Genomic DNA, 23482 nt, shown 5'->3' with positions numbered 1-23482 from the left:
GGCACCCCATTTGTTTTGTGACTGTTAAGAAATGGTTATTGAAAATATTAGCCAATATTTCAAGATCATCCACTGTATTGCACCCATTTCTTAAACTAGTAATTTCTTTGGCAGTTGATCTTTTCCCAGTCTCATGTCTCACATATTTCCATATGGTTTTCATTTTGTTAACCAATTTAACAATTTTCTCTTTGAAGTGCATGTTTTTTTGATTTCTGTATCACTTTCCTTAACATCTTAGAGTCCACGTACCTTGCCTCTTCATGTCAGTATTGTTAGACAGTCTGGCTGACCTATAGAATTCTCTTTTTGTTTTACATGTGTATTCCATGACTTAAATGTAGTGTTAAACTTGTTTTCTGTGACTCTTTTCTTTGGCAACACTTCCTCAAAAAGACTTGTTATTTGATTAATAAAGACAATGCATTTTGAGTTAACTTCTGTTGAATTATATATTTCAAACCAGTCTACTACTTGTTGCTCCTACCTATATGTCTACATCCTTTCTTTATTTACTGGTCTCAAAGTTTTTCAGATAGGTTGTAGTTTTATCTTAAGATCAAACTGAAGGACAGTAAGAAGTACATCATCATGGTCTGACAGCCCACTTAAGACTTGACTGACTGACAAGCTGCTGTGCCTAGACTTATTAACAAAACCATTATCAATAAGAGTACTTGAATGGCCAGGTAGCCTAGTGGGAAATTCTACTATTTGCACTAAGTTGTAAGCACTCATCAGTTGCTCTAATTCTATTCTATCACTTATTTCAGTCAAGAAATTTAAATTAAAGTCACCTATTAATATGACTGAAATGTGTTTTTATACAATTTTGACAAAACTGCTTCACTCTGTTTGAGAAAGATTCCAAGATCCCCTGTAGTTACTCTATAAATTAACAATATCACAACTGGTCTCTTATCTGCTGTCAGCTCTATACACACACTTCAAAGTGTTGCTTAGTACAAATCAAGATTTCTCTAATATGTTGCTTTGCAAGGTCACAAAACTTTTGTTTCCAGGCACGCACTTTACCGCTAAAGTAAGACGCCCACTCGTAAAATATAAATGTAATGTAGTGTCATCTACATCGTGTATTTAGTATTAAAAATACTGATTTTGGCACCATATTTTCTTGTATTCAAAGTTCACCGCCATACCACTAGGAGCACTGCTGTCATTCTGTTTCCATAGCGTTGTACTATTTATATTTTGATATTCTGTGTCTTAGTGTCAGACTCCGTCAGAATGAGCAGATCTTTGGTCTGCATCTTATTTATTATAGAGTTTATTTCAGTCAGAATGAAAATAAATTGTATTTAATGTCATAAAGACCTTTTGCATTGTGCAGGTTGCTGTTTTATTTGAAAATTAATATCTTTGATGGGTTACGCCTATCATTGATTGGTGCTGTTTTGCTTTCATCAGAGGTGCAAGTGTATTGTGGATTTGGAGTATGGGAGTAAATACTTTTTATGTGGCTGTTGATGAGGATAACACGTTCACTCTTAATGATATTGAAGTGCAACGACAGCGAAAGTAAAGGAAGTGAAATGTCTGTACTGCGATTTAGGCTATGGAAATACGGAAGCGTCTGATCCCACCCGTCTGCTTTGACCCATGACGTCACAAATATGGCGGAAACAAACACAAACACACACACTTTCCACAAGAAGCCTAATGACACTAACTGGACAAGCGCGGGAAATGGGGTGTTTTGGGTGGGGGGCAAATTAAATATAATTAAATTTAGAGGCCTTGCATAGCTACAATGTGTAAGTGAAGACAGCCATGCATGAATACCCACCCACCTCCCCAGGGGGCCGTAACCCCTGCAACCCGTAGAAGATAAAGATGCTTCAGTAGCTGATTAGTGTTTCTTGTCTTTTAAAAAAAAAAAAAAAAAAATCTCATGGGATAGAACAAACAGTTCAGAAAGATAAATATAATAAACTAAAACAGAAATTCGAGGAAACAGATAATTAAAATAAGTAATAAGTGTTTTTAAATTTAAAAAAAAATCTCATGAAATAGAACAAACAGATCAGAAAAGTAAATAAAATAAGATAAAACAGAACTGGAGACAGCCACACTCAAACCAAACTCCGCGCCGTCATGACGTCACACATGACAACATCCTTACGTCATGGCTCAAAGCCGACGCGTGGATCGGACGCTTCTGTCGACCCCCAATATCAACATACACAGCCACACATTGGGATCAAACACTTCTCGTGACCTGCACACTGTTAATTTTATCAGTCATATCCATTCCTGAACAAAAACAACAACCGATTAATTTTACTACAATTACCACATGATATGCAGCGAACAACACTAAATTAACCATCACACAAAATCGTTAACTAACTAAAACGAATTCCACTAGAAACACAGCCGACACTCGAACAATTCTGGATAATGAGCAAAAGCAAACTGAGCCCATTACAACACACAAACGAAAACCCTGAACATACCACCAGAGAGCACAACAAACCACAACACGACGACATCTTCAAACACGCCACGCTCACAAACCAAACTCCGCGCCATCATGACATCACACACAACACCCTTACGTCACGGGTCAAAGCCGACACCTGGGATCGGACGCCTCTGTCGACCCATAATTTTTTTCAGAACTTCCTATTTTCTCCGTTGACATCCATCCTGATGGATCCAGGTTTGCAACTGGAGGACAAGGTACTATTATGTGATGTATTTGGTATAAAATGTAAATCTTGTGTTTGACCAAAAGCATTTATTTATATGAACAGGACACCACTTCCACGGTGCAAGTGTAGAAGAAAGATGTAGTAGCATCAGTGTGTTTTCGTAAAGAACTGCACCAAGAATAGAATAGATTTATTCACCCTTGAGTACAATTGAATGCACATATTTGTCTCTGTTATAGCCCATTAAAAAAAATTTGTGTGTGCATTCAGCAGCAAATGCACAGTATATTAATTTTATACATATAGATCACAAAGGACTAAGAATGTATTAGCCACTGCATAAAACTATGGTGCATAAGGGAACCAGAAATGAACAGTTTGAAGCTATTTGATACATCAACTATGTAGAACTATGTCCAAAAGAAGAAATGGATTAAGAAATTGTGAACTGTTGGTTGGTTTGTGGGATTGAAGGGACTACACTGCTACGGTCATCGGCCACTGTGAACTGTTAACAAAAAATTTGACTCTCAGAACATAGACCTTTTGAATATCACAGTTGTCAAGATGGTTTTTTGTTTGACACATTTGGTCCATGACAGTGCTACCAGTAGTTGGCTTTGCCGTTAGTTTATTTCTATTTGCTTTATGATCAATTGACAGAAAGCACAATTTGTGGACTATTACACCAGCTTTGTGTACAACAGCATTGTTACCCGTGTATTTCTTCTTTTTGCAGGTGGAGATTCTGGAAGAATTGTTATTTGGAATATGGCTCCAGTTGTTAGTCCAGAAATTGAAAATGATGAAAATATACCGAAAATGTTGTGCCAAATGGATAATCACCTAGGTACGCTTACAGCCTACACCTATTTGTTTCTTTCATTTTTTTAAGGAGCTATTTCTTACAACAAAATTTCAGATTAACATCAACTGTAATGATCACATGGTTTCTCAAATTTTCACTGCAATAATACAATAACTGCAGGTGGTTCATTTTAAGTGACTGCTCATATATACATGAAGCTTGGTTTGTTCTGCACTCTGTACATCATAGATTGAAACTTCCTATGGGTTGACTCTTACACAGTAGATTACAGCAACCAGCCACTTTTTACAGTGCTATTTATTTATTTATTTAAACAGCACTGTTATTGATTATGAACTGACAGGTTCATCTTCAGATGGCTAGTTCACATTTTACATTAGCTTTTGCCTTTTGTTTCCCCAACGGATGAAATTTCATTGGGGTAATGGTGCATTACAATCAAAACAAGATGCGAGGCAATGTCTTTTTAACTATAATTGTGCCTCACAACAATTATAAGTGAAGTAAAGAAATTATTAAAGGGAAGACATTCCGGTGAGTAACCGAAACATTCTGTAACTTTACAGGTGTCTTTGCTACAGGCTGTGTCCTTCCTAGTCCTTGGTAAGGGTTATTTAGTGCCCACATCCCCACACTTCCTTTGTTTCTGCATGCAATTCTTCCAAAATTTTCATTGGTGATTTGTCTATTATGTAATATAGCTTTTCTGAACATATCTTGCTAAACTAAAGTGTGTTAATGTGGAGGGAAAATAGATGTTGGGATGCGCTACATTTCATGGCATAACTACAACCTTTATTTTGTATTCACAGTTTTTAGTGTCTCTGCCTCACAGCCAATTTGTCGCCTCTAACAAAACCTAGACCTTGGGCTAATGTTACAGGTCAATTTGTTAACAAAGATGTGTTGTTGATGGGGGACGGAACTCAGTCACACTTGAACCTCATTTCCTTAACTCCTGAGGAAAAAAATCCTATGTGTATAGAACTCATTACCAAGCCCAATATGACCTTATAAAATGTAAAAGTCATAAAAATTCTGTAGTATGTGTGAATGATGGTACAACAAACTTTTTGGTCTCTGTTTTTACCTAATACACAAGGCATAATCCGTATCACTTCAGGCAGGGGAGTTACCTTCATAGTCTCGGATGTTATTGAATTTAGCGTATGTTAAAATTCAGGAGTTAGTGAGAATCATGTATTTTTTTGTTTTCCCCACAAAAATTTCTGCCACTGAGATACAGGCCTCCAAAGATGACACTGTGAACACCATTTTGAAGATGCAAATTTTGGAATTTTTTAAAAAATTGCTGTATCTCTGTAAAAGTTCTTTTTCTTAATTTACAGATTTTTTTTTTTTCAAAAATGTCAATCCAGAAAAGTTAGATCTTTTTTCTGTTGATTATTACCAATTAGTGCTATCTTCTGTGTAAAGGAGAGCTTCCACTTTTAAGTTGGACAGGTTTTATTTTTTAAAAAATATTTTTTTTTTAATTTTCAAAGGTAATATATGCTTTCAATGAAGTTGTTTCTTACTAATTTCTTTGTTACAATGTTTAATTCGATTGTCTTTGTTGCAGTTATCTCTTATCACTTTCTTTGTTGCAGTTATTTCTTTTCAGTCTCATTGTTACAGATATTCTTACACTTTGTTGTAGTTTCTTGTCAGTTTCTTTATTGTGGTTGTTCATTGCAGGTTTCTGTATTGTAGTTGTTCAGTGCTAACTTGTTTTCTGAAAATGCTTCTAAGAAATCTGAGACCATACAGTGAGTTCTCTGTTTTCGTGAGCAATTTGCCAGTTGACACAGTTGCAGTGTGTTTTGTGAAAAGGAATGTTTGAAATGTCTTCTGACTGGGGCCACGGGAGAGTGAAGTATGCTGACTATTTGCATATCCATAAAAGACTGATATAAAAGACAGACAAAAAAACAGACTTTACTCAAGTTGGGAATAAGTGTTCTCATTTGAAGAGTCTGTTTCAAAGTTAACATGTTTCCAGTGATGAATTGTTGTGTTCTAAATGTTTTAACAGAATAACAACAATGATAGTATCTGAACAAGGTGAAGCCTCCCATGGTGCAGGTGATGCAGATTTTGCATCAATAGAGAAAGAGTTAAATATCCTGAATCAGTCAACTGCGGAGGTAGATGTTAGTCCTGTTTAGAAACCGTGATCAGTGAAGTCGAGCCACAAGCTCTTTGCCTCAAGAAAGCTCAGAGAAATTATTAAAGCAGTGGATGAATGCACTACAGCAAAACTGACCACACTCGTCAAAGTAAAAATTCCATCTTCAGAAGAAAATTAACCAAAGCACTCTTTCACCTCTTGCCAAGAATTTTCACAAATATCAATTTAGCTGTTGAATATTGTGCACCCTACTGTGAAAGGGTGCAACTTTTAACTATTGTTCCACAGACATTTTCAAAGAAAACAATTTTGAGCCATATTCCATCAGTATCAAAGTACACTGTAGACAACTCAAGAAATGTGAGGTCTGTAAAAGGAGTCTTTGGAAGGCCAGACCCCTATTAGGCCTATGTTCATCCTGTAGAAGCAGCTTAAGTTCAAATAGTGCAGTCATTTTATCTGGAAGATAAGTAGAACTGTTCTCGCCTGAGTGCCAACAAGAAAGACACTATATATGTAACAGTTGAAAGTCAGAAAGTTATGTAAGTGAAGAGGTACATGACTGGTGGTATTAAAGAAACTTAATAGCAATTTATAAGAGCATCTATACAACTTCGCATGTTGGGAGATCAAAATTTTATGCTCTGCAATCCAAGTGGGTAGTTCCACACCCATCTAGAGATGTCTGTCTGTATGTGTACTGCGTGAATTTTGAACGTTGTATGGTAACTTTGAAGAACTTACTGGAGCACGTGACATATGACACCTTGATTGTTGGGCATGTGAAGTCATTAGTAGTCTGTTATGTAAAGCAAGATACTTGTTTGTTTCAAGAATTTGGCAACTGCCTTGGAAAGGGAGGACTGTCTTTACAGCCACTTGGCCAGAAGACGTAGCAGATAACTCTGCAGAAATTACATATGTGACATGGGAGGAAAGCAAACTAATTAAGAAAACTGTTGCCTTTGACAGTCTCATTGATGAACTTGGGAAATGGTCAGTGAAAGGAATAACATACCAGCATCTGAAGAAATTGCAAGAACAATACATTGAAGAAGTGAAAGGGTGTGTACAGGCTGAAGAACTATATTTAGTGTTTCACTGTGATTTTGCTGAGAACTGGTCTGTAATTCTCCCACAAGAAGTACAAGGGTATCATTGGAGTAATAACCAGGTTTCAATTTTTACAGGAGTGACATATTTTCAAAACAAGACCACAAGTGTTGCAGTTATAAGTGATGACGTAGGCCATGACTCAGCACATGCCTTGCTAGCAATGCGCAAAATTCTTCAACTGCAAACAGGGGCAGAGGTCATCATTATTTCTGATGGTGCTCCTAGTCATTTTAAGTGCTACTGGTCACAGGAAGAGTCCTTGTGATGGTGTAGGAGGCCTGCTGAAGCAATATGCTACAAAACACAATCTTTCGAGATCAAATACAGCTGCAATTCAGAATGCTGAGGATTTTACGAGAGTCGTGAAATCTTGCACATCCACAGCCCTCATTCTTTTGTCCAAAGAGGAAATCAAAGAATTCCGTGAGCGGAAAAAAAAAAGAAGAATGGTCCAAACAAACTACTACTGCAAAAGAAATTCAGACGACACGTTTTTGGACCCAAAGTGATGGGCAAACTCATATTGCATGCACTTTAAAGAGCAAGAGAGAAGAAATTTCATTCGTTCAGCAAACACCTTAGAAACAGCAGGATAATATTCGGATTCACAACCTGAGAAGGGGAATGTTTGTGGTGTGTATGTGTATACAAAATTGTAGTGAACTTTATGCTAACACATGGACCAGCTACTGGATACAGGTTTCCAGCAGAAGGACAGCAACAACACCATCAGTGCTCACTTCCTGTTCAGTGTTTTGAAGATTGTAAGTGCTCCAGTTCCTATTGGTTCAACAGGAATGCCTGAATGTATATCAAAAAAAGATACTGAAGCAGTGGAACACACTTTTAGTTCATTGACTGTCTAATTTCAATTCAAAACAGAGTGCACAGAAGTTGTATAAAGTGAAGCTTTTAAGTCTTCGAACCTTTCACATACATTTTGGAACAATTTAAAATGCTTGAAAAATGAATCTCTTACTCATCTTTCAAAACTAAAATTGTGTTAGATAAGGCTAGGTTTTGATGTTTATGAGCCTGTTGTGTGATAATGTGGTAATAAAACAGGTTTTATGTATGGCAAAAATTTCAGTTGCTTATAGAACCTGTTCAACCTAAAAGTGGAAGCTCTCCTTTTCAGCAAATGTAAAACTATATGGTACTAATCAACAGGAAAGAAATCAAAATTTTATGGATTCGCATTTTTAAAGAAAAAAATCCATAAATTATAAGTAAAGTTCAGAATGCTATAATAAAATAACTTTGACAGATAAGTCCAAATGAAGGATTTCTTTGTAATCATAAAGCAGCTATCCTTCAAATAAGAAACACCCCCAACAAAATATCTGGAACTGGTCCAGAGATACAGCATTTTAAATCTTTTTTCCAAAATTTACAACTTCAAAATGGTATGTGCAGTGTCATCTTTGGAGGGCTGTATCTTTGAACAGATTTTTTTTTTTTTTTTTTTTTTTTGGAGAAAACAAAAATGTGTGTGTTTCTTACTTAGTTTGACATTTTAACATATGCTAAATACAGTAACATCTGAGATGATGAAAGTAAGATTTTCTCTTAGCCTTCCTGTATTGATATGGACTATGCCATAAGTAAATTACTGCATATGACAGTTGATGTGATATGAAGTCTTGAAGTAAGTAAAGGCCTATAGCAGTTAGAATAATTTGAACAATGCAAAGTGATAGCCTATAAAACAAAGAACATGAATGAAAAGTGTTTGCTGCATACAAGGATAAATTTGATAATACTGATGATTATGTAATTCCAATCCCAAAGAAAGCAGGTGTCGATAGGTGTGAAAATTACTGAACTATCAGTTTAATAAATCATGGCTACAAAATACTGACACACATTATTTGCAGAGGAATGGAAAAAGTAGTAGAAGCCGACCTCAGGAAAGATCAGTTTGGATTCCATAGAAATGTTCGAACACGCGAGGCAATACTGACCCAATGACTTATCTTAGAAGATAGATTAAGGAAAGGAAAACATACATTTCTAACATTTGTAGACTCACTGAAAGCTTTTGACAATGTTGACTGGGGTAAAATAGAAGGAGAGAAAGGTTATTCACAATTTTTACAGAAACCAGATAGCAATTATTACTACAAGAATCGAGCAGTGCGAAAGGGAAGCAGCGATTGAAAAGGGAGTGAGACAGGGTTGTAACCTATCCCCGATGTTATTCAATCTGTATATTGAGCAGGCAGTGAAGGAAACAAAAGAAAAATTTGGAGTAGGAATTAAAATCCAGGGGAAAGAAATGGAAACTTTGAGGTTTGCCAACGGCATTGTAATTCTGTCAGAGACAGCAAAGGACCTGGAAGAGCGGTTGAACAGAATGGACAGTGTCTTGAAAGGAGGATGTGAGATGACCACCATCAAAAGCAAAAGGAGAATAATTGAATGTAGTCAAATTAAATCAGGTGATGCTGAGGGAATTAGATTAGGAAATAAGACACTGAAAGTAGTAGATGAGTTTTTCTCTTTGTAGAGCAAAATAACTGAGGATTGTCGAAGTAGAGAGGATATAAAATGTAGATGGTCTCTGGTAAGGCAACTGTTTCTGAAGAAGAGAAATTTTTTAACATCAAGTATAGATTTAAGTGTCAGAAAGTCCTTTTAGAAAGTATTTGTATGGACTGTAACCATGCATGTTAGTGAAACATGGACAATAAATAGTTTAGACAAGAAGAGAATAGAAGCTTTCAAAATGTGGTGTTAGAGAAGAATGCTGAAGATTGGATGGGTAGATCAAGTAAAATGAGGATGTACTGAATAGAATTGGGGAGAAGAGGAATTTGTGGCACAACCTGACTAAAAGAAGGGATCAGGTGGTAGGACACTTTCTGAGGCATCAAGGGATCACTAATTTAGTATTGGAGGTTAGTGTGGAGGGTGAAAATCATAGGGGGAGACCAAGAGATGAATACACCAAGCAGGTTCAGAAGGATGTAGGTTGCAATAGTCTTGCTTTTAGAAAAGTGTTACAAGAAATTTGTTACATAAGCCATTAATACTAAATGCTTGTTCCAGATCACAGCAGATAGTGCTCAAAGTAAACAATTTCAATGTTATGGAATACTGTACATAGGGGACAGACATCAGGAGTTATTTAAATGAAAGCTCCATGATTAATTGCAACATAATTCATTTTTTTATAGTTTTGTGTTATCTTTTGGAGATTTCTGCTGAATTGATCACACAAATACTACTATAGACAGAAGGCAGGTGCTAAATACCAGTCCAGAATAAAGTATCTTGAACTGTTGTACCTGTTCAGTGACAGAGGGTCCTCATAACACTATCAGTCTGTGTAGCTTTCATCTATCTAAGATTCAAGACCTGGAGTGACAAGAAATAATATTTTAAAAACTTTTCGCTTCATGAGTTGTTTGTGTAGTGAACATGCTTAAAAGTTCAGGATCAACACGGAGATTGGAATCTTAGGTTCATAAGAGAAAGAAGATACCTAGCGACAGTAGTACAGGAATAAAACTAAACTCAGAACAAGATAGCAGTAAACATAAAATCCATGAAGGTTCAGTGCTACATCTATTTCAGAGTTTAATCCACCTAAATGATCTAACATTGACCTCAATGGAGTGTTCAAAAACTCTTAATTCTTCTTGAAGAGATTAGCATGTTCATCAAAAGGCAGCTCCGACTATAGCATACGTATTTCAGGAGACTGTTGAATAGGCCTACTGCAGGTTCACACTAAAAAAAAATTCATGTTCTGAGTTGGGTTGATGTGGGGGGAGGAGACCAAACTGCGAGGTCATTGGTCTCATCGGATTAGGGAGGAACCATCCCGGCATTTGCCTGAAGCAATTTAGGGAAATCATGAGAAACCTAAATCAGAATGGGCGGACACAGGATTGAACTGTCATCCTCTCAAATGCAAGTCCAGTGTGCTAACCACTGTGTCACCTCACTTGGTCATGTTCTGAAATTTCAAATGAGTAAAAAAGAATCTTCCGGTACCAGAAATAGATACTAATGATCATGTGCAAGGTGAAATAGCATGTGTAAAATTACTTGGTGCTCAGCTGGCTAACAAACTAAAATGGCGTCAGTACATATGCCTACATAAATTAATCAAGTTACTCAGCTTACACCCCTCTCCCCCCCCCCCCCTTTCCTCTTCTTCCCCTGACTCAGTCGTATCATTCATTATATTGTTTTGAAAAACTAGGTTGCTATTTTGTGTTGTGTACTGTTCGCAGCCTCATGTTGACCTAGGAGATGAGAAAATGTCAATATGGTAGTAGTCGCGGATATTGGCCCCTTGTAGAACTCTGCCCATGGGTGAAAATCAGCCTGTCTTAATACTTCACTTCATAGGCTGTATGGATACAAGGCGTACTAATGTAAAATGTGTTACTCTTTTATGAGACTTAAATGTACAGAGTGAGCACAAAGTCTTGCCCTGATTGTAATAATAACCATTTGACATAATAATTTACATTTTATGCTGTTACTTAGGTTAGTGTTACTAGTTTTTTTTTTTTTTTTTTTTTTTTTTTTTTTAAGGACACTTATGTTAGTAAACCTCAACAGGTACTCCCTTGGTAGCTCGGAGAATGTTGAGGCGGTATTCCAGTTCCCACAAGGTGTTTCGTAACATGTGTTCTGTCACAGTACCCACAGCAGCTTGTATCCTAGCCTTCAGTTTGTCATCGTCAGCAACTGGTGTGACAAAGACTCTGTCCTTGATATAGCCCCAGAAAAAAAAGTCAAGGGGCGTAATGTCTGGAGAGGGGAGTAATGTCAGGATTGGTGGATTGGAAGGAGTGCTATACCATGACAGAGTCTTCATCACACCAGTTGCTGACGTCAATGAACTGAAGGCTAGGATACAAGCTGCTGTGGGTATTGTGACGGAACACATGTTACGAAACACCTGGCGGGAACTGGAATACCACCTCGACATTATTCGAGATACCAAGGGTGCACATGTTGAGGTTTACTAACATAAGTGGTCCTAAAAAAAAAAAACTATTAACAGTAACCTATGTAACGGCATCAAATATAACTTATTATGTCAAACACTTTTTCTGCTATAAATTTTTATAATCAAGGTAAGACTTTTTTCTAAAATCATTGTCAATGCAAATGTAACATGCTCCTTCATGGCAGCTGCTGATACATGGGACAGCTCGTTTTTTTTTTTCCTAACAGTTCGTGAGCACTATTTAGCTACCAACAGTGAAAATTAGAATACCTCGCACTTAGACATGCCGGAACACCTCTTTCGGAGGAAGTAATAGGAAGAGAAGAGCAAGTAGAAGAAGATGACAAGGGAGGTGACATTCTGCAACAAGAATTTGACAGAGCTCTAAAAGAACTATGGGACAACAAAGTAACGGGTGTTGATTAGATTAGATTAGTACTAGTTCCATATATCATGAATACGACACTTCGTAATGGAATGTGGCTATGTGGCTATCTGTCAGACTTTTGATCCTATTAAGTAAGTGACCAAAGACTTTTGTGGCAGCATAATTTACCCCCTTCTGAGCCAAAGTTAGATGTAACCTTGAGTAGTGAAGATCATCCTTTCTCTTAGTGTTGTAGCCATGTACACTGCTATTACTTTTGAATTCGTTCGGATTGTTAATAACAAATTTCATAGTTGAATATATATATTGTGAGGCTACAGTGAATATTTATAGCTCTTTAAATAAGTGTCTGCAGGATGATCTTGGATGAGCTCCAGTTACGTGCTTTTGTGCAGCCCCAGAATATGATGCCATACGAAAACAGAGAATGAAAGTAGGCGTGCTAAGCTAATTTACTCAGATGTACATCGCCAAAATTTGCAACGACCCTAATAGCATAAGTAGCTGAACTCAAACGTTTCAGCAGATCCTCAGTGTGCGTTTTTTTTTTTTTTTCAGTTCAAACCCTCATCAACGCATACACCTAGAAATTTTGAATATTCTACCTTAGCTACCGATTTCTGGTCGAAGACTATATTTATTAATGGTGTCATTCCATTTACTGTGTGGAACTGTATATACTGTGTTTTGTCAAAGTTTAATGATAGCCCATATCCAGAGAACCACTTAATAATTTTCTGAAAAACATCGTTTACAATTTCACCGGTTAATTCTTGTCTGTTGGGTGTGATAGCTATATTTGTATCATCAGCAGAAAGTACCAGCTTTGCATCTTCGTGAATATAGAATGGCAAGTCATTAATATATATTAAGAACAGCAGAGGACTGAAGACCGAACCTTGTGGCACCCAATTCTTGATTGTTTCCCAGTTTGAGAAATCGCCATTTTTTGCATATTATGTGAACTGCTTATTTCAACTTTCTGCACTCTTCCATTTGAGCACTGTCCCATTCATACCACAGTACTTGAGCTTAACTAGAAGTATTCCATGATTTACACAATCAAAAGCCTTTGATAGATCACAAAAAATTCCAACGGGTGACTTCTTGTTACTCAGAGCATTTAATATTTCATTAGCGAAAGTATATATAGCATTTTCCGTTGAAAAACCCTTCGGGAAATCAAACTGACATTTTGTTAAAACTTTATTTTTACAAAGGTGTGAAGCTACTCTACATTACACTACTTTTTCAAGAATTTTGGATAAAGCATTCAGAAGAGAGATTGGGCAGTAGTTGTTGACGTCAGACGTATCCCCTTTTTTATGCAGTGGTTTAACAATGGCACACTTCAGTCTACCTTACTTCAGAGAGCTATTACATATGTGGCTAAGAATCCCACTTATTTCTTGGGAACAAGCTTTTATTATCCTGCTGGAAATGCCATCAATTCCATGTGAGCATTTATTCTTAAGAGAGTTTATTATCTTCCTAATTTCAGAAAGAGAGGTGGGTGGAATTTCAATTGTATCAAATGGTGTGGGTAAGGCCTCTTCCATCAACTGCCTTGCTTCTTCTAGTGAACATTTAGATCCTATTTTCTCTATAACATTTAAAAAATGATTATTCAAAATGTTTTCGACTTCCGGCTTGTTGTTTCTCAAGTTTCCATTCGCTTTGATGGTGATGCCATCATCCTGTACTCTTGGTTGCCCTGTCTCCCTTGTAATAATGTTCCAAATTGTTTTGGTTTTGTTATCAGAGGTATTAATCTCAGACATGATGCACATACTTTTGGACTTTTTAATAACCTTTCTTAATGTAGCACAGTAGTTTTTATAATATTTGACTGCTTCTGGGTCATTACTCTTTCTTGTTGTTAGATACAGTTCCCTTTTGTGGTTACAAGAGATTTTTATTCCTTTAGTAAGCCAAGGTTTTTTGCGTGGTTTCTTATAATTAGATTTAACTACTTTCCTGGGGAAACAGTTTTCAAATTCTCTTACAAGTGTATCATGAAATAAGTTATATTTTAAATTAGCATCGGGTTCCTTGTAGACCTCATCCCAGTATAACTGCTAAAGATTTTCTCTGAAATTTCTAATTGTTGAGTCATTAATTGAACGCACAACTTTGGAGGGTAGTTTTGAATTACTGAATGGAGCTATGTCATATACTGTAACTAGCTGAGCATCACGATCAGAAAGGCCGTTCTCAACAGGACAAGAATTTTTGTTTTTAAACCTATCTTGGTCTATAAAAGTGTTATCTATCAATGTGCTGCTGTCCTTTACTATCCGAGTAGGAAAATTAATGACAGATGTCAAATTGAAAGAACCGAGCAAGACTTCCAGGTCATTCTTCCTATTACACTCTTTCAGTGAATCAATATTGAAGTCCCCACAAACAATAATTTGCTTTCCCCTATCTGACAGATAGCACAACAAGACATCCAAGTTTTCCAGGAATAAATGAAAGTTTCCTGAAGGGGACCTATATACTGTTACAATTATAAAAGAGCCCTCCTTCAGTTTAAGTTGACAGGCACATGCTTCTATATGTTGCTCTAGACAAAACTTTTTTTGTATCTAAGCTTTTTACACAGTGATAACTTTTGACATATATGGCAATTCCTCCTCTCACCTTATTCTCTCTACTCATATGTGCAGCTAGTTTATAACCACTGACATTTACCTTTTCCATATCAGACACAATGTGATGCTCAGACAGGCATAGTATATCTATTACGTTATCAGATTCAATGTCATCTAAACAAACAAGGAGCTCATCTACTTTATTCTCCAATCCCGGAATATTTTGGTGAAAAATGGTAACATAATTTTTTACTTTACTTCTGTGAGAATCTGCTTTTTTCTTTAATCCACCAATATTTTGGTTAAATATGGTAACATTATTATTTACTTTCCTCTTGTGAGAATTTTGTGAGTTTCGGACCTCTTTAGCACCTGCCTGCCTGAACTTCTCATTGGACACTGAGAACCAATAAACTAATAAAAAAAACTGCAGAACTAATAAAGAATGCTGGTGACAGCATGAAAATGATGCTGCTTAAACTTATTGGGTCCATCTATAACACAGAAGAGATACTGATGGACTTCCAGAAATGTATCATTGTTCCTACACCAAAGAAGGCAGCAGCTACAAAATGTGAACAGTACCGAACTCTAAGCCTAATATCACATGCATCAAAAATTCTCATAAAAATAGTCCTGAAGAGAGCTGAAGGGAAGATGAAGGATATGAGTGAAGATCAGTTTGGTTTCAGAAGGGGATTGGGAACAAGAGAGGCGATTCTGGCATTGAGACTCATTATCGAAAAGCAATTACAGAAAAATAAATCTACTTATGTTGACTTTGTAGACACTGAAAAGGCATGTGATAACATTATCTGGCAAGAGATGTTCAGAGTGCTGAGGAAAAGTGGAATAAAGTATAAAGACATCTGTGTGAAAGTCGGTTTCTATAAGAATGAGGTAGCAGTGATTAGGAACTGTCACCAGGAACAAGAAGCAAACATTAGAAAGGGGTAAAACAAGGATGTGCTCTCTCTCCTCTTATATTCAATGCTTACATCCAGGAAGCTATAGACCAAGTTCGAGAACCTACTGAGGTGGGGATCAAAATTAATGGGCAGTAGATAGACTTGCTATGTTATGCAGATGATATTGCTATAATCACAGAGACAAAAGAAGATCTAGAGGAAGTCCTCAGAACAATGGAAAAAATTCTATGCAATCAGTATGGAATGAGAATAATCAAGAAAAAGACTAAAGTGATGGTATGCAGTACAGGAGCAGAATATGAACCTCTGAGGATGAGAATTGGAAGAGAGGAGCTGGAAGTGATAGAGGAATTTACTTACCTGGGAAGCAAAATCACAAGGGATGGTAGAAGCTGGAAAGAAATTGCGAGCAGAATACAAAAGGCCAAAATTGCATTTAATCAGAGAAGAAACTTACTCACCAGCAACATCTGCCCGAAAATGAGGAAACGAATCATGAAAGGTTTCGTTTGGAGTGTGGCCCTATATGGATGTGAAACTTGGACAATTGGATGAGAAGAGAGAAGACGGCTAAAGGCCCTGGAGATGTGGTGCTATAGAAGGATGATGTGATGAAGGTCAGCTGGAGAGATAAAGTAACAAATGAAGAGGTGCTTAGAAGCGTACAGTAAACCAGATCTCTGTGGAGGCATATCCAAACAAGAAGAGACAAACTTGTAGGGCACATCCTACGACACAACATCATCATTGGAACAATAGCAGAACAAGCTATTGAGGGAAGGAATCGGCGGGGACCAAGGATATTATACATGCAACAGATCATGAATGACATTGGATGTAAGGTAGACAGAAGAGAAGAATGGCACTTTGCTGCAAACCAACCTCAGGGTTGAGCACTAAAAGAAGAAGAAGAAGAAGAAGAAATGAACATGAATTATTAACATATCTAAACACTGTTTCTGTACTATTGTGTAAACAAAGGCAAACTTAATTTCTAAACACTCAAGTTTTCAATTAAAAAAATAAATAAAAGGAAAGAAGTTAATCTAAGATAGTTAAGATCAGAAAGGAGGTGTTCTGTATGCTGACTATACTTCAAGCAGGTGAATATTAAATGATTAATGTACCCCACATCTGAGCTGTTGCAATAACAGGTGCCGGAATTTCTTAGTTGGAAATAAAATAAATGCATAGTAAAACAGGCTTGATTAAATCTCATCCTCACGATTGCAGAGATAGCTCTACAGTGTATAGACTGTTGTGAAACCACAGAAATCTGGGTATGTGGGTTGTATCCGTATCCAACTATAATACATTGACACTAAGAAGGAGTTGTGCAACATAAATGAAAGTTGGTGGGCATGTTTATACATCTGAAAGATGACGTCGCTTCAAATTTTGTTGCAGTCACATAAGAGTGGCCTGATAGAGCCATTATGAGGATGCAGATCAGCTTTTGTTTAAATATACATTATAGTGGTCCTGAGCAATAGTTACTGTTGAAATTGGGCATGGTGAGTTGATGTAAGTCAAGAATGACTTTAAGATGAGGAAATCACCATTATCAAGGTATTAACACGATTCACATTGTCTGTCGCACTTCACATAGTGTAGACCGGGAACTGTCTGCCAGGCATGCCCGATGTAAAACTGACTGGGCATGGCCTGTGCTGCCTGAGTTGTTGTTGTTCTGCCGGCAGAGGGCGCGGCCGAATTCTTGCGTGCCCTCTGGTGGACGGGACTTTACTTGCGGCAACTGCTGTCTGTGACGCGCCGTGCCAATGTGCGCCTCCCGTGATCTTTCTGGTGGCTACTGCACTCCTCCTCCCTGGGGGGGGAGGGGGGGGTGTGAAGCCACTGTGAGCCACTGCATCGGAAGGTGGAGCGTCATGCAGTAGCGATGACCTCCATGTCCATTGGCATGCTGGAGTCAGGGGTATCTGCCAACCCTCGAGCCGGAACCTTCGAATACGGTTGGAAGTGACCCACACGAAGAGGCCCCCATTGTCCCACCATCGGAGCCCGGGACAGAACGGGTGACAAGCTGTCGAACTCAGGATCCCGTTCCACCTCGGGAGGGGCAAGACCCAGTGGTGGATATGATGGGGAAGGCACGACCACAGGTGAACCAGCCTCCTGAGAAACCGGGCCTGCGAGGGGGGCTGGTTCTTGCCGGGGCATCTCTAATGATGGCGATGTTGGTGCTGGAGCTACTGGAGGGCGCCAAGGCTGAGAACCATCGCAGTGTGGTGGAGTCACAGGGGGTAGGGGCGGTAGTGTCCCCTGTGAAAACAACACGGGTGCTGGCAATGGGGAGGCTGGTGCCTGAGGGGTCGGAGGGTGGGTGCCCAAACATGGACGTAGCTGATTTTGGTGGTGACGCACCTCCCAGTCCCCCGCCTGCAAGGTATAGAGCCAGCGGCCATTGCGGTGCATAACCACCGCCGGTATCCAACATGGATTGCGACCAAATCCACATGCCCAGACAGACATACCTGGTGGAAAGCCGGGTACCCCGTTTTGCAAAGACTGGCGAGGACCAGGCCAGAGGAGGTGCAGCAGAATCCTAGGTTGGCACCCGTGGAAGAGCTCTGCGGGGCTGCATTCTCCCATCGGTGTGGTCCAGTATGCCGCCAGGAAAAACGTCAATGCCTCCTCCGCAGGAAATTCGTGCACATACTTTTTCTTCTGCGTCTTAAATGTGCGCACCATACGCTCGGCTTCCCCATTTGATTGTGGATGAAAAGGGGGAGAGCAAACGTGCCGAATACTGAAGCACCTACAAAAATCCTGGAAGGTCTGCGAAATAAACTGAGGTCCATTATCCGATACCAGGGTGACTGGCAGACCTTCCACAGAAAAGATTTTTGCGAGTGCCTGGATTGCAACTTCTGAAGTGGTTGAGTAGCAGCGAACCACATATGGGAATCGGGAATAAGCATCAATGACAATGTGCCAAAACCCATTGAGAAACGGGCCCGCAAAATCTATGTGAACACGTTCCCATGCCTGGGTTGCAGGTGGCCATGAAGAGAATGCTAACCTGGAAGACGCCTGTTGGCTCACACACTGGGAACAGGCAGCCACCAAGTGCTCAATTTCTCTGTCAATACCAGTCCAGTACACATGTCTGCGAGCCAAGGTTTTAGTATGGGAAACACTCAGTGCCCCTCATGTAATAACGTGAGGACCTCCCTTCGCAAACTTGCAGGAACAACCATGCGAGGAGCTGTATCATCGGTAGCCAGAAAGAGAACTCCTTCCAAGACTGAGAGGCAGTCTCGTAGAGACGTCACATCCAAATCAAACCACATAATCTCCTCCCGATTGAACTTATGATCCACGCCCACCGGAAGGCGGGAAAGAGCGTTGGCATTGGCATGCTGTGCAGTAGGGCGAAAATGAATGTCATAATGGTACTTAGAGAGGAACAAGGCCCAGCGCTGCAGTCTGTGGGCCACCCTATCTGGAATCTGAGAGGCAGGGCTAAATAATGATGTTAATGGCTTATGGTCAGTGATTAACTGAAACTTCACACCATGCAAGAAAGAGTGAAACTTGGTAACAGCATAGACAATGGCCAAAGCCTCTTTTTCCACCTGGTAGTAATGGGCCTGTGCGGGACTAAGAGTTTTAGATGCAAAGGTCAGTGGCTGCTCGGAGCCATCCACATTGCGATGGGCCAGGACCACACCCACCCCATACTGTGAAGCATCTGTAGCCAGGACCAACGGCTTATTTGGGACAAAAGTAGCCAAGCAAGGCACTGACGTGAGGAGACCCTTCAATGAGGTGAACGCTCGCTCGCGTGCAGGCGATGAATCAAAAGGAACACCCTTGCACAGAAGGCAGTACAGAGGGCAGGCTATGGTGGAAGCCCTGGCAATGAACCGGTGGTAATAGGCAATCCTGCCTAAAAAAGCTTGTAACTCCTTCAGCAAAGCGGGCCACGGAAGGTTGACAATACCTTGGACCAAACTTCCTAGCGGCTGGACGATGTGCTGAGAGATGGTGTAGCCCACATGCTCAATGGATGGTTGGAAGAAGTTTGACTTACGCAGGTTGCAACGCAGGCCCACGGACCTGAATTTGAGAAAGAGGGTTCGAAGGTTGTGCAAGTGTTCCTTCATGCTGCGACCTGAGACAATTATGTCATCCAGGTAATTAATACAACGAGGGATTGTCGACGTGATGTGCACAAGATAATGCTGAAATATCGCCAGGGCACTGGATATTCCGAAGACCAATTGCTGGTATTGGTGAAGGCCAAACGGGGTGTTGATGACCGCCAGCCGTTTGGAGTCCTCATCAAGTGGTATGTGATGATAAACCTCCGAAAGTTCGATTTTCGAAAAATATTGGCCTCCCGCCATGTCGGAGAACAATTCATCAGAACGAGGCAAGGGATAGGTGTCCACCACCAATTGGGAATTAATAGTGGCCTTGAAATCGCCAAAAAGATGTAATTTTCCCGAGGGTTTCCTGACAATAACGAGGGGCGAAGCCCACTCACTAGAAGAAATGGGAAGAATGACCCCGAGGGCTGTCAGCCAGTCTAGCTCTGCTTTTACCTGAGGGCGGAGAGCCAAGGGGATCTGCCTCACACGTAGAAAATGTGGGCGAGGCGACGCCTTCAACGTTAAGTGAGCTTCAAAGTCTGGAACACGCCCCAGGCCCTCCTCAAAGATATCTGGAAAGTCGGAGATCAAAGATTCCAATGATTGATAGGAAACGTCTTCGGAAACCAACTGTATGGTGTCTGCTATAGAAAAACTGAAAGCTTGATAGACATCCAATCCAAAAAGGTTAGCGAAGCTCGCATCACTGACAACAATACAAGTAGGAGGCCGAGTGGCTCATTTGTAAGCAACATTGGTAGTGAATTGACCCAGTAGGGGAATGAACTGTTTACCATAACCACAGAGACACCGGTAAACTGGCACCAACGGGGACGACCCAAGGTCGGAGTAAGTTTGTGCATTCAACAAGGAAACTGCCACGCCCATATCTACTTGCAGTTGTAGTCGGTGCGACCGAACTGACACCACGATAAAGACTTTGTGTGCCGATGTGTCGGGAGCCTGTCCCGATGAAAGTTCCTGAATGTCCTCTGTATCTGCTTCCTTCGATTCCTTTGAGGCTGAGCGGCAATCTTGAGCAATGTGTCCTTTTTTATTACATTTGCAACAAACGGCCCAACGCTGGGGCACTCTGACCAATCATGATGTATATAGCACAACGCACAGGATGGTAACAGGGGCCGGCGGCCGGAACTCTGTTTACGCGCCGTGCGGGAGCGGCCATAACGGCCGGATTGTACCGCTCGCACGTCTTTCACCCCGGATGCAGTGGACATGGCTGCATCGCCCTGAACCACCGCGATGTCACACCACGCTTCCAACTGTTGACCTGCGGTGTGAGAGACTTCATACGATTGAGCAATGGACAGGACTTCCTCAAGGGAAGGATCTACCAACTGCAGGGTCTGTTGCCGGACCTCCCTATCAGGGGCCGAACAAACAATAACGTCTTGCACCATAACGTGGGCATACGACTCTCCCGACTGCTCCGTGACAAAATGACACTTGCAACTAAGACCGTGTAGGGTAGCGGCCCACACCCGGTAAGACTGATGGGGCTGTTTCTCGCATTGATAGAACTCAACCATAGCCGCCACAACATGCGCGCGGTGGCGATAATAGGAAGACAGCAATGAACACAATGCGTCAAAAGACAAGGACGAGGGTTCCTGCAATGGCGCTAGCTGCCGCAAAACTTGATACAGGGAGGGAGATATCCAAGACAAGAAAAGAGCATGACATACCTCCGCATCGGCAACATGAAATGCCTGGAAATGCTGCCGAAGGCGATGTTCATATGTGTCCCAATCCTCCGCCGTCTCGTCATACGGGGGAAAGGGAGGAGGGAACGGCGCTGGAGCAGGCTGCATGGAGAGCAACGCCGGAAGTGCTTGTGTCATGGTTGCCATGAGCTCCTTCTGCTGCTCAACCAAAACCCGCGATAAATCCTCCATGCCGTGGATAAGCTGCGAAACCGGAACAATGACGCAACAAGCGAAAGAACGACCCTACTCGTCGCCAATTGTGTATTAACACAATTCACGTTGTCCGTCGAACTTCACTTAGTGTAGACTGGGAACTGTCTGCTAGGCATGCCCGATATAAAACTGACTGGGCACAGCCTGTGCTGCCTGAGTTGTTGTTGTTCTGCTGGCAGAGGGTGCGGCCGAATTCTCGTGTGCCCTCTGGTGGGCGGGACTTTACTTGCGGCAACACTGTCTGTGATGTACCGCGCCGATGTGCGCCTCCCGTGATCTTTCTTGTGGCTACTGCAATAAACACCAGTGAGTTTGAAAGAGGTCATGTTATAGGGCTACAAGAAGCTGGATGTTCTGTTCCTTCCTTGAAATTGCAGAGACGCTTGGTAGGAATGTAACATGATTGGTGGCAGGTGTAGTCACGAAAATGTACAGTAGCAAGATGATTGGCTTCTGGACACCCACGTGGCACTACAGAGAGATGATGACTGTGTTGGGCATATATCTCTGGTGCATTGTACTGCAACTGCAGCAGCAGTGGGCACCACAGTGTTACAAATTAGTTACTTCAAGGACATCTTCGAGCCAGGTGCCCTCTAACGTGCATTCCACTGACCCAAACCACCACCATCTGCGATTTCAATTGTGTCAATCGAGAGCTCGTTGGAGAGCGGGATGGTGGTCTGTTGTGTTTTCTGATGAAAGCGGGTTCTACCTCATTGCCAGTGATGGCCCTGTGTTGGTTAGGAGGAGGCTATTTGAAGGCCTGCAGCCATCCTGTGTGTATGTTAGACACTCTGGATCTACACAAGGAGTTATGGTGTGGTTGCGATTTCGTATGACAGCAGCACCACCCTCGTGGTTATCCCACACTTCCTGACTACAAATTTGTACATCGATCTGGTGATTTGACGTGTTGTGCTGTCATTCATTAACAGCATTCCAGGGGCTGTTTTCCACAGGATAACGCACAACCGTAAATCACTGTTGTAACCCAACATGCTCTACAGATGGTCAACATGTCCCTCGGCCTGCTCGATCAGCAGATCTGTCTCCAGATGAGCACATATGGGACATGATCAGCTGACAACTTCAGGGTTTTCCACAAATGGCATTAACCATCCCCGTATCAACCCACCAAGTGCAACAGGCATTGAACTCTTATCCCATAAACTGACATCAGGCACCTGTATAACACAGTGCAGACATGTTTGCAAGCTTGCATTCAATATTCTGACAGTTACGCCAGTTATTAATGGGCCAGCATTTCACATTTGCAATGGCTTATCTTGCACTTCCATTAACCTGTGATCTAGCAATGTTAATCACTTAAATAGGTTACCTAGGCAAATGTATTCCAAAAATTACAGTACTCTGCATTAATATTTTTGTGTTGCATTTTTTTAATCAGTGTATTTTCATTTTTTAACAGATGTCTTCCATTCCTCTTTTTCTCTGTGATCTGATGTCCCTTTTAATTTCATGTAATAAATTGGTGTAAGGTAGCCTGATATCTCAGAGAGTTCTGGATATGGCAGCTTCCTTGGTCAACAGTTTTGTTAAACAAAATGCCTGCATGAGCTTTAACCCAAAGTAAATGAATATATTTGTTTGTTTGTAAACATTCTGTTATTTTGTTACCTATGTCAATAACAAGTTTATTGCTGTGTTTACTCCAATTTCTGCTCTCTATAGCTCTAAGAATACTTTTAGAATCAGAAACAATTATAATACTTTCATTATGCTGGGTTAAAGAGTACTTAATGGCCTTCATGATTGCTCTTGCTTCC

At 40.4% G+C, this 23482-nt stretch overlaps 1 pseudogene; it reads left to right on the top strand.

Annotated features, from left to right (window-relative positions):
* The first annotated feature begins 2636 nt into the window (after window positions 1-2636).
* The window catches only part of LOC126419665 (protein HIRA-like), a 294055-nt pseudogene continuing 273209 nt past the window's right edge, over window positions 2637-23482 (top strand).

The sequence above is a fragment of the Schistocerca serialis genome, chromosome 9 (genome assembly GCF_023864345.2).
Source record: "Schistocerca serialis cubense isolate TAMUIC-IGC-003099 chromosome 9, iqSchSeri2.2, whole genome shotgun sequence".
In the NCBI taxonomy this organism is placed as follows: domain Eukaryota; kingdom Metazoa; phylum Arthropoda; class Insecta; order Orthoptera; family Acrididae; genus Schistocerca; species Schistocerca serialis.
Note: the sequence above shows the minus strand (reverse complement) of the source record. Positions and strands in the feature narration are given on the sequence as shown.